At 37.1% G+C, this 9,433-nt stretch overlaps 1 protein-coding gene across 10 annotated transcripts in view; it reads left to right on the top strand.

The window, feature by feature from the left end:
- The window catches only part of Osbpl6 (oxysterol binding protein-like 6), a 134,291-nt gene that overhangs the window by 32,754 nt on the left and 92,104 nt on the right, over positions 1-9,433 (top strand). The window lies entirely within an intron of this gene.

Raw genomic sequence — 9,433 nt, 5'->3', positions numbered from 1 at the left:
TGTATTGTGCTTGTGATATGTTGTAAAATGTTGTATGTCTGTTAATGTTTCCCTCCTTTTATCTTTAAAATAAAAAAAAATTTACTTTGTTGAATTTGCACATTAAATGAATAATGCCAGAAAGTACTGTTGCAGTGAGCCAACATAAGAACTGTGACTCCCTGAAATTCAAGTCTAGTGGGTGATGGTAGACATTTAAAGGTTTGAAATTTCAGAACCAGCAGTCATCTAAATAGATGTGTCTTTTATTATGTGTCTTACATCACCCCTGATAGATCCAAATTGTTCACGCATTGAGGTGTGCTTCATGCATCATTCATTCTTTGCAGGAGTCTATTGAGTATCTACCAGACACTATTCCATGCCCTAGGGTTATTCCAGGGGAGCAAGAAGCAAGACAAGGAGGTCCTTGGGGACAGAGAATAAGCCAGTGCACAAGCAATATGGCTAGTAAATGTGTCAGACACTGTGAGTGGAAGGAAAAGAAGACAGCACTAGATGGTGACAGGTATCATACCTACTCTGAGGTGATACTTGAGCTGTGAACTGAAGGGTGACATTTAGAGAACTAAATTTGCAAATATTGTTGAGTTTATACAAATAATAACTACAGATTTGAATTTACTTCCAACTGTATTTTCTTTTTTGTTCAGCTGGCACTAGAAATGGTTAACACTTTAAGATTAAAGCCCCTTGTTTTGTCAGCTTTTGAAAAGCTGGTGATAACCAATATCCTGGGTGATGAGTGTATGGGAAATCTCTGTAGTATTTTTGAAATTCTGTGCAAGCCTGAAATTATTCCAAAATAAAACATTAAGATAAACACTGGGGAAGAAATGCCAGAATGTATACCAAATCAGGTACAGTATTGCTTAGATTTGCAAAGATGAAAAAGCCACAGTTTAACAGAGAAGGGCCACAGGAAGAATGGCGGGTGAGAACCCGTCATTGAGAACCCGTCACTTGAATACCCTTGGGCCCCATGGCTCGGTTTTAGCCTAGAGAAATCCTGCTTTTTTGAAAATGCTTCAGTTTAACTACTTAAATTGCATCAATCTAGCAAAACTTACAAAGAGAGTTACTTTATCTTTTTTCCTTTTTTATGCTCAACTAAGTTTTGACAAAGGTGGAAAGGAAATTCAATGAAAGGAGGAGAGGATAGCCCTTCCACAAATGATGCTTGAGCAATTGGGCATCCGTAGGCAAAACAGTGAGCCTTAATCTAAGCTCTGTGTACAACACACTCTGTGTAACGGATGTAAGTATAAAATGAAATAAAACTTTTAGGAAAAAAATAAGACTCTTCAGCATCCAAGACAATTCAGTGAGTTTTTAGTCTTTTTTTTCCTCCCTTTCCCCTCCACTTCGCCCTTTTCCTCCTTCTCCTCCTCCCTTTTCCTTGAGTACTTTATTCAAAGAGTAAATATTAATGAAGTCTTCAGAACAACAAGGAAGCATCAGCATTCGCCATTTGGTCATTGACTGCATGTCCTAGATAGTCTGATCCAGTTTATATTTCAGGTACTTTTTCCTCCCATCTCACTGGTAATCACATACTTAGAAAAAATGAGTTGGTTCATTCCATGAATGTGATTACCATATAATCATGGGTACTATGGATTTTTGAGCATAATTGAGAAGGAAAATAAATATGTTTTTAGAATGAAAAATGTTGAATAGATATATTTTCATCATTTATTTCAAGGGCAGAAGGAACAACAGGACAACCTTAATCATTATTAAATAATATTCAGGTTTCTCTAACCTAGTCAGATATTAACTGGAAAAAAGTCTTTTGAAAGGAAAAATTAAACTACTCTCACATATTTTTAAGGTATTCATGAACTAATTTTATTACTAAGAACAAATAGTTGCATTTCATGTTTAGAACAGATAGATATTCTGTAGACTAATCATAGGGGTTTTGAGAAGTAGCATGAGGAGATTTTAGTATTTTCAAATTCTTCTGGTCAAATAAATTGATTTTGGCTGCCATAGCTTTAATTTTTTTCTAAAAATTTTTAATTAACAAAAATTGTATATATTGACCATGTACAAGGTGTTGTTTTGAAATATGTATGCACTGTGGAAAGAGTAAATCAAACTAATTAACATTACTTCAGGGGCTGGGGATTTAGCTCAGCGGCACAGCGCCTTCCTGGCAAGCACAAGGTCGTGAGTTCGATTCCCAGTACCGGGGGAAAAACAAAAACAAAAACAAAAACAAAACATTACTTCATTACCTGTTTGTGTGTGTGGGCGGGGGAGAACATTTTCAGAATCTACTGTCTTGGCAATTCTCTTTTTTCTTTTTAAAATTTCTGCATTTTCCCAAAATATTCTTGGACTAGTTTTTGTTTTTTAATCCTTCAGATGAAATTTAGAAAATATTTTTCTCCTACTCCATTTAGTGAAAAGTAATGTCACAAATAAAAGTTTACTCTGAACAGAACAAACTTCCATAGTCTATCTTAGTATTTTTTCATGTATATATTTCTAAGCACACCCTGTCTTTTTCAGATGTTAGGGGAGACTGTTGAAGTTGGCACAAATAATTAAATCCAGAGCCCACTTCATAAATGACTCGCCAGCTTCCGTGCAGATTACTAGGTCTCCCTGCCCTGGAAGCTGTCTGATAACCTGTGTCTTTACAAGCACCCTCCTGCATCGGATCCCAAAAATGCATCCTCATGAGTCATGCTTTGGTACAGGATCCAGCAAGCTATAGCCCACAGGCTAAATTTGGCTTGCAGCCTGTTTTGCCAATAAAATTTTATTGAACACAGCCCTGCTTCTTCCTTTGCATATTATCTGTGGGTGACTTTCCACTACAACAGCTGTGTTGAGGAGCTGCAATAGAGATTATATGGTTCACAAAGCCTAAAATATTTTCTGTCTGATCCCTCACATAAAAATTTTTTAGATGGCATGGTCAAAAACAGTGCCTATGTTATGTTTTAGTTTCTAAATTTGAAATCCAAGACTTGTTGCCATTGCAAAGATTATTGGATAATTGAAAGTCCATTATTCATGGTAGATATTTTTGCTTTATTTTCTTCTTTTTAATTAATTGATTAATTGATTTTTGGTGCCAGGAATCGAGCTCAGGACCTTGCACTTGCGGGACAGGCGCTGTACCTCTGAGCTATATCCCTGGCCCCTATTTTCTTCTTTATTCATAAATTGAATACTGTATTGTGTTTATATAAAAAATTATTTCCATAAGCTTTCTAAAGATTTTCAAAATCATTTTGTAGTATAAAGACGCTTATGACTATATAAATATTAGATGCTAAGTGCTTTATTAAACTCTTACTCCAAAATGTTTCTGAGGAAAAATCTTAGCAGTTCCTTTAATTTTGAGGCTATAAGTCTATGACTGGGGAGTGACTCTGTCTAGTACTATCTGACTGTGCCCTGGTGTGGTGTTGGATCTCAAGGATGGGACCCAGTTGGCAGTCTGTGCAGCCGCCCCTGGTGGCAGGCTGAAGAGTCTGCACCAGAAGCCAGGAGACCGACCTCTAAGGCGAAGGTGAAGACTGGAGCTCCTCCAAAGAAACAGAAGCCAGTCGTCCTTCTTTCCCTTTTTGTTCCATCCAGGCTACAAGCCTATTGATTGGTGCCACTCATACCCCAGGGTGGGTCTTCCATCTTTAGTAAATCCATTCATTCAGTCACACTGAGAACTATGCTAATCCAATCCGTTGGGCATTTCTTATTCAAGTTGACACAGCAGTTAACTATCACAGCAGGGAACAACCCTCAGAGTTTCTGATTCATTGACAAGGGGACAATCAAGAAGTGCATTTCTGCTAAGTTCCCAGGTGATATTCTGGCCAGGGTCCCGTTGGAACCTCCATAATATGTACTTAATACTGGTATTTCACGTGTTTGGAGGTGAGGAGAAGAAGCTTTTTTCATACCAATTCAATATCAAGTGACATTTTAAATCTTCTTGATATTCTTTCAGCCTCCATTTACTTTGTGACAGCATACCCTCATGACCCAGGTGTCTGTTGCTATTGTCTCCTGTTCTTCCCACCTTAGACTTTTAACTTTTTTTTAAAAAGCCCCTTTCCTGTTATTTTAAGTAGATGTGAGTGGAGTTTTTGAGTGAAATAGATTATGTATTCAGCCTTCCAGCTTTACCCCAATATTTGTGTATACATATGTATTTTAAGCTACTTCTTTCTTCATTCCCATGAAATTCTGGGAGGTAGATTGGACTCAGGTGTATCTTTTCCATTTTGTATCTTCCCTGAGACACAAGACCATGTACTCTGCTGGAAAAGGAGGACTTGAGCTCAGACCCTTCAAAGTTCATTTCCTTGTTCATAGTAATTTACAAGATGAATGCTCTGTCTGTACCTCAAATATAATTTGTCAAATCATCAGGAAGCCCATTCTTTTCTATCAATATCCGAAGTATTTTTGACACTAAAGTAATGTGTGATATTTGATCATTCTCTTATTTTCCTTTCATATGTGAGCCATGTTTGTAATGAGTACCACTATAAAATCCATTTAACAATATACATGTGTACATTAATTTCTGTCTGTATAAGTTTTTAAAAAAATTTTACGTGTCCCACTGTCGATTCTGCTTTGATGGAAAACTAGCACACATTTTTTCATAAAGGTTTTGAATAAAATAATGTCATAGATCAAATCAGCCTCAAAGTTGGAACTCTTTGGACCTGCTACATTCAAGGCAGCGATATGCAAGGACACACAGTGTGTCCCCTCGAGCTGTCTTCTCTCAAAGATAACTCAGAGGCAGGGCTTGGAGGAGGGTGCGTCATAATGGTAAGCATTTGGCACAGATTATTTACTTCTCAGAATTACCCAAAGTACAGTTATTATCCCTGTGTTATAGAAGAACCTGAAACACAGATTAAGTAAATTGCGTGCACTTGCATACAGAAAACGGCGGAATTGGGATTGGCTTCAAACCTAGGTAATCCAAGAGATTTTTCTTTAGTGTAAAACTAAAAACAAATAAACAAAAAATAACCACGAGATACATACAATGGTGTTCAGTAGTTGGCTTTTAAAAAGATACGAGCTCCAATTTGAAGCATTTTCATGAAGCATGCAGCCTCCTAGTATGGTCAGTTTCAAGCTGCTAAGGGCCTGCGTCTAAAGTGGGCAGAGCTCGGTCGCCTCCAGAGCCGATGCAAGTGAATTGAGGGTTCTGTAATATGTCCATAGCACCCTGTATGAGCACTGGTATTTTAGAAAATGAGAGCGTCTCGTCATCCTATGACATCTGCAATTAGGTTAGGAGGTGGCTAGTGAATTAAATAGGTGGCAGGTGCTGTAGTTCCTCGTGGCAGTGTTTTGAAAGAATTAATGCTGCTGCCTCTGTTTCCTATTCCTAATTCACAACACCACCAGGGAGAACAAACCCTAATAGCGCCCCGGGCCCCTAGAGTACTGTTAGCAGCCCGGTGGGTCTTTTTTAGGAGACCAAGAGGTTTTTCGCTTGGGAATGTTGAACTTTGTACAGTCTTTCTCTTCAGCTGATTACTGAACAGAGAGGAAATCATTTGGGTTGTCTTTGGGAAAACATAGTTAAAAAATAAAAAGAACTTACATAAAGGTGGCTATCTATAGGCGGTCTGTGAGAACAAACAACTTTAGTTGAACAAACAACTTTACCTAATGATAAAGTAGAGGATTTAAGTCTTAACTAAAATGATAAGCTCAGTAAACATTCTGAGTGGTTTTTGTGTAGCTCATGACATCTGACTTTGGTGATAAAAGTCATATGGTTCCCACCCTTAAGGATCTTGCAAAACTGGTAAACATAGTGTATATTCAGTATATATTCAATAACATTGTGTGTCTACGTATGGAAGTAATACAGATTGACCTAACAATTATAACAGATTAAGGAAAGAAGATGAAACCTGACCACAAAGTAGTAGAAATATAATGCCTGCCTATCAGCAAAGCCATTATAGCTGATAATTTAGAAGCATTTTCTGTAACATTAAGTGTATTCCCGTAGTTCTGTATCCATCACCACTATCCATCTCCAGAAATTTCTCGCCTAAACCAAAACTCTGCACCCATTTAATATTATCTGTTTCCTTGTTGCAGACACTAGTAATTATCATTCTCCTTTCCCTATAGATTTGACTACTCTGTGTACCTCATATCAATGGAAGTGTACAGTCTTTATCCTTTTCTGTCTGGCTTATTTGACTTAGTACAATGTCTTTATGGTTCATCCATGTTGTACATGTGTCAGAATTTCCTTCTGACTAAATAATATTGTCAAATATTTTGTACCACATTTTCTTTACCCAGTCATCCACCAGTGGACACTTGGATGGCCTCTATATTTCGCCTAATGTGAATAATGCTGCTGTGGACATGGGTGTACAGTATCTATTACAAACTCGTGTCTTCAGTTCTTTAGGGTTTCTGACTAGAGGTATAATTGCTCCATCACATGGTAATTCTATCTTTAGCAGTTTGAAAAACCGTCATACCATTTTTGCCCCACAGAAGCTACACTATTTTCTATTCCCACCAGCAATATACAAGAGTTAGCTCGGAGCACTTTTTTTTTTAGCCAACTCATCAGTGTATCTCAACTCCATCCAGAAAGGTTATTTTGACGAGAAACTCTCCAGAGAAAAGGACTCATGCTATTCAAGGTCACTTGGTGCCTTAGTAAGACTTTTTATATACTCAGTGTGGAATTATAAGCTGTTAAGGTCACGAAGTAGAGGTGAAAACTTCTATTTCCTGTTTTTGCTAGAACATCTTTGTGCTGTGCTTTGATGAGTATCTGTTACCATCTTTCTCAATGTTTTTTTTTTCCTGTTAAAGTATGCATTCTGACATTGCCCTGTCATCCTTTTGAAACACATCAGCAAAGATCAGAGGTCAAATAATGAACAAAAAAGTGGCTGACAAGTCTTGGAAAATTAGTACTGGTAAAGTTATCAAAGGATGGTATGAAAATGACCGTGTCAAGCATGTCCACTGCACACGCTGAAGACTGAATGTCCTGTGATCTCATTACATTAAATATGTTATACGGCCTCTGTCCCCAGGGGTTTCTTTTTAAACCTGTACTGATTAGAGTCCTTTTAGATATGTAAATTCCCAAGTTTGTCTTGATTTTGTAGCCCTTTGGTAATCTGATGAGCGCTATTTAATATGTTCCTAAGAAGATGAAGTGCAGGTATACCCACCACATATGAGATTATTTCTGGAGGTTGAAGCATATGCTAACCCTTTTCGTGAGTACCAGGCTAAGAACCTCTCTAAATTTGGATTCTATGCCCTAGAAATGTAATATGCTGTAGAGAATGTGATTTATGCTTAGTTTATTCATTGATTTATTGGTAAATCAAGGGTAAACAGTGATGAAAGAATTTGGTGCGTGGCTTAAAGGAGATTTAGAAAACAAACTGACGACTCTGATAAGTGCCTCCAGTCCCACTTCCTGTATCTGTGCACAGTGGGTGACAGGAGCATTTCTATGAGTGCATAGAAAGTGTCTGGGGCCCGGGCCTGCCTGGTGCGTGGTACAGGGCTGTTACTCCCATCCCTGCTTTCTCACTAAAGTAGATGAAATCAGGCACATTCAGGGAGGTATGGCAAGAGACTACCACTAAAATAGAGACCACTACTAGAAAGAGGCGTCATTCTCTTCTTAGGACACTGACCTCAAGTAGATTTTTGATGTGCTATTTTAATTCATTGATAAATTTTTGAAGGGCCGTTTATGTTTGGTTAATTATAAAAGTAACAGATGTCCAGAGAAAGATTGCCCGGGGAAGTAGGATAAGAGGTTATCCTGTCTTCAGGATAAGGAAGCATTCTTTAGGCACCTTCTGACAACAGTTATTTGAAGACTCAGTTCTGAGAAGAATTCAGTGTGCAATGCCCACGAGCCAACAGAAGCCAAACCAAAAAGAGAGGGCTGTGCGATATTCCTAGAATGTACATTTCACACCAAGTACAAGATTAAAAGAATTGTAAAGAACATATAGTTATTAAATTTAGGAACTTGTGTCCCAATTATAGAGTTCAAGTTATAATTTTCCAATAAAGATATTTTTGCATTATGATTTCACAGAGATTAGTGCGTTATTAGAAAATAACTTAGGCTAATATTTGGAGGTCATGAAAGGATACAAATAAGTGGAACAATGGCTTCTTAAATCATTGAAGAAAATTTAGACTCATTCAAAAATCTATAAGCAATTGAGCTAGGGAAATGAAAGCCTTTCTTAAGACTTTTACTTAATCTTCAGAGATAAATGTCTAAAATAAAGTGAGAAATCCTCTCTCCTTCCTGGGTCAGCCCAGCCGTTAGCGGGATTTTATGTCACTTGAACAATAAGAAGTGATTTCTCCACACATGATTCAAGTCATAAAAAATAATCATGTCACCTTTTTTAACCATAATCATAAAGGCCATAAGACGTGGATGTTGCTGTTTGGAAAAAACATTTCTTTCTTCTTTATATTGTCTTTAAAAATATTTGTGCTTACATTCACATACCTATGTGTATGTGTTTCAGACTTCTCTTGCCGTGGGTCCAATACCTTTGTTCTGTCACATGTGTGTCAGAGAAAGAGACAAAGAATGTGTCTACCTTCCTTTCCCCTCTCACAAGCCTCTTCTTTTTCTCTCTCCACTTTAAACAGACATAAAATAAAATTGAAATTCATCTTAGCATGTTTTATTTATGCCTAATAATGTTACTGCTGATAATTTTGTGGTTTTGTAAATTAAGCCTTCTATCCAGAACATAGTCTTTAATTTCCAGGAATGAGTGTTTTGGATTTCTTTTCTTTTCTTTCAGTCTCAAATATTTTGCAAATCAATTTTGAGACATAAATAAGCTGTTTTGTTTATCAGCTTTGAAACAAGTAATTTTCCAAAAGTTTTTTGGTGTCTGTTGATTTTCATTTGATTTGCTTGAGTATTCAGGTGGAAAATCGCATTATTCACTGGCTAGCACTTAGAGGAGGGTGTTAATAACACAATAACCAGCATCACTGTCTCATTGATCTTAATGGAAGTGATTTACTAATGTTTCAATGTTAAGCCTGCTGCTAGATGTGTATATGTGTATGTTTACATTATGTGTTTCTATAGAAACATGAGAAACATAAAGACACACAGTCTTTTTTCTTTTGTACCGGGAATTGAACTCATGACCTCACACTTGCCAGGCAGGTGCTGTGCCACTGAGCTACATCCCCAGCCCTCACCTTTTCTTATGTTTTCTAGAAGTTTTATAAAATTTGAGAGTGGGTATTAAATTGATGATGTACTTTTTATGTCTATCAGGGTGGTTATAGAATATTTTGCCTTTGACTTTAAATATTAGTTTTGGTTATAGATTGCAACAATGATCCATAACTTGGTGTCCTCTATTCCTCAGTATATATATATATA

This window comes from Chinchilla lanigera, unplaced genomic scaffold (assembly GCF_000276665.1).
Source record: "Chinchilla lanigera isolate Chin_1 unplaced genomic scaffold, ChiLan1.0 scaffold00002, whole genome shotgun sequence".
In the NCBI taxonomy this organism is placed as follows: domain Eukaryota; kingdom Metazoa; phylum Chordata; class Mammalia; order Rodentia; family Chinchillidae; genus Chinchilla; species Chinchilla lanigera.
This window is presented reverse-complemented; position numbering and strand designations above follow the sequence as displayed.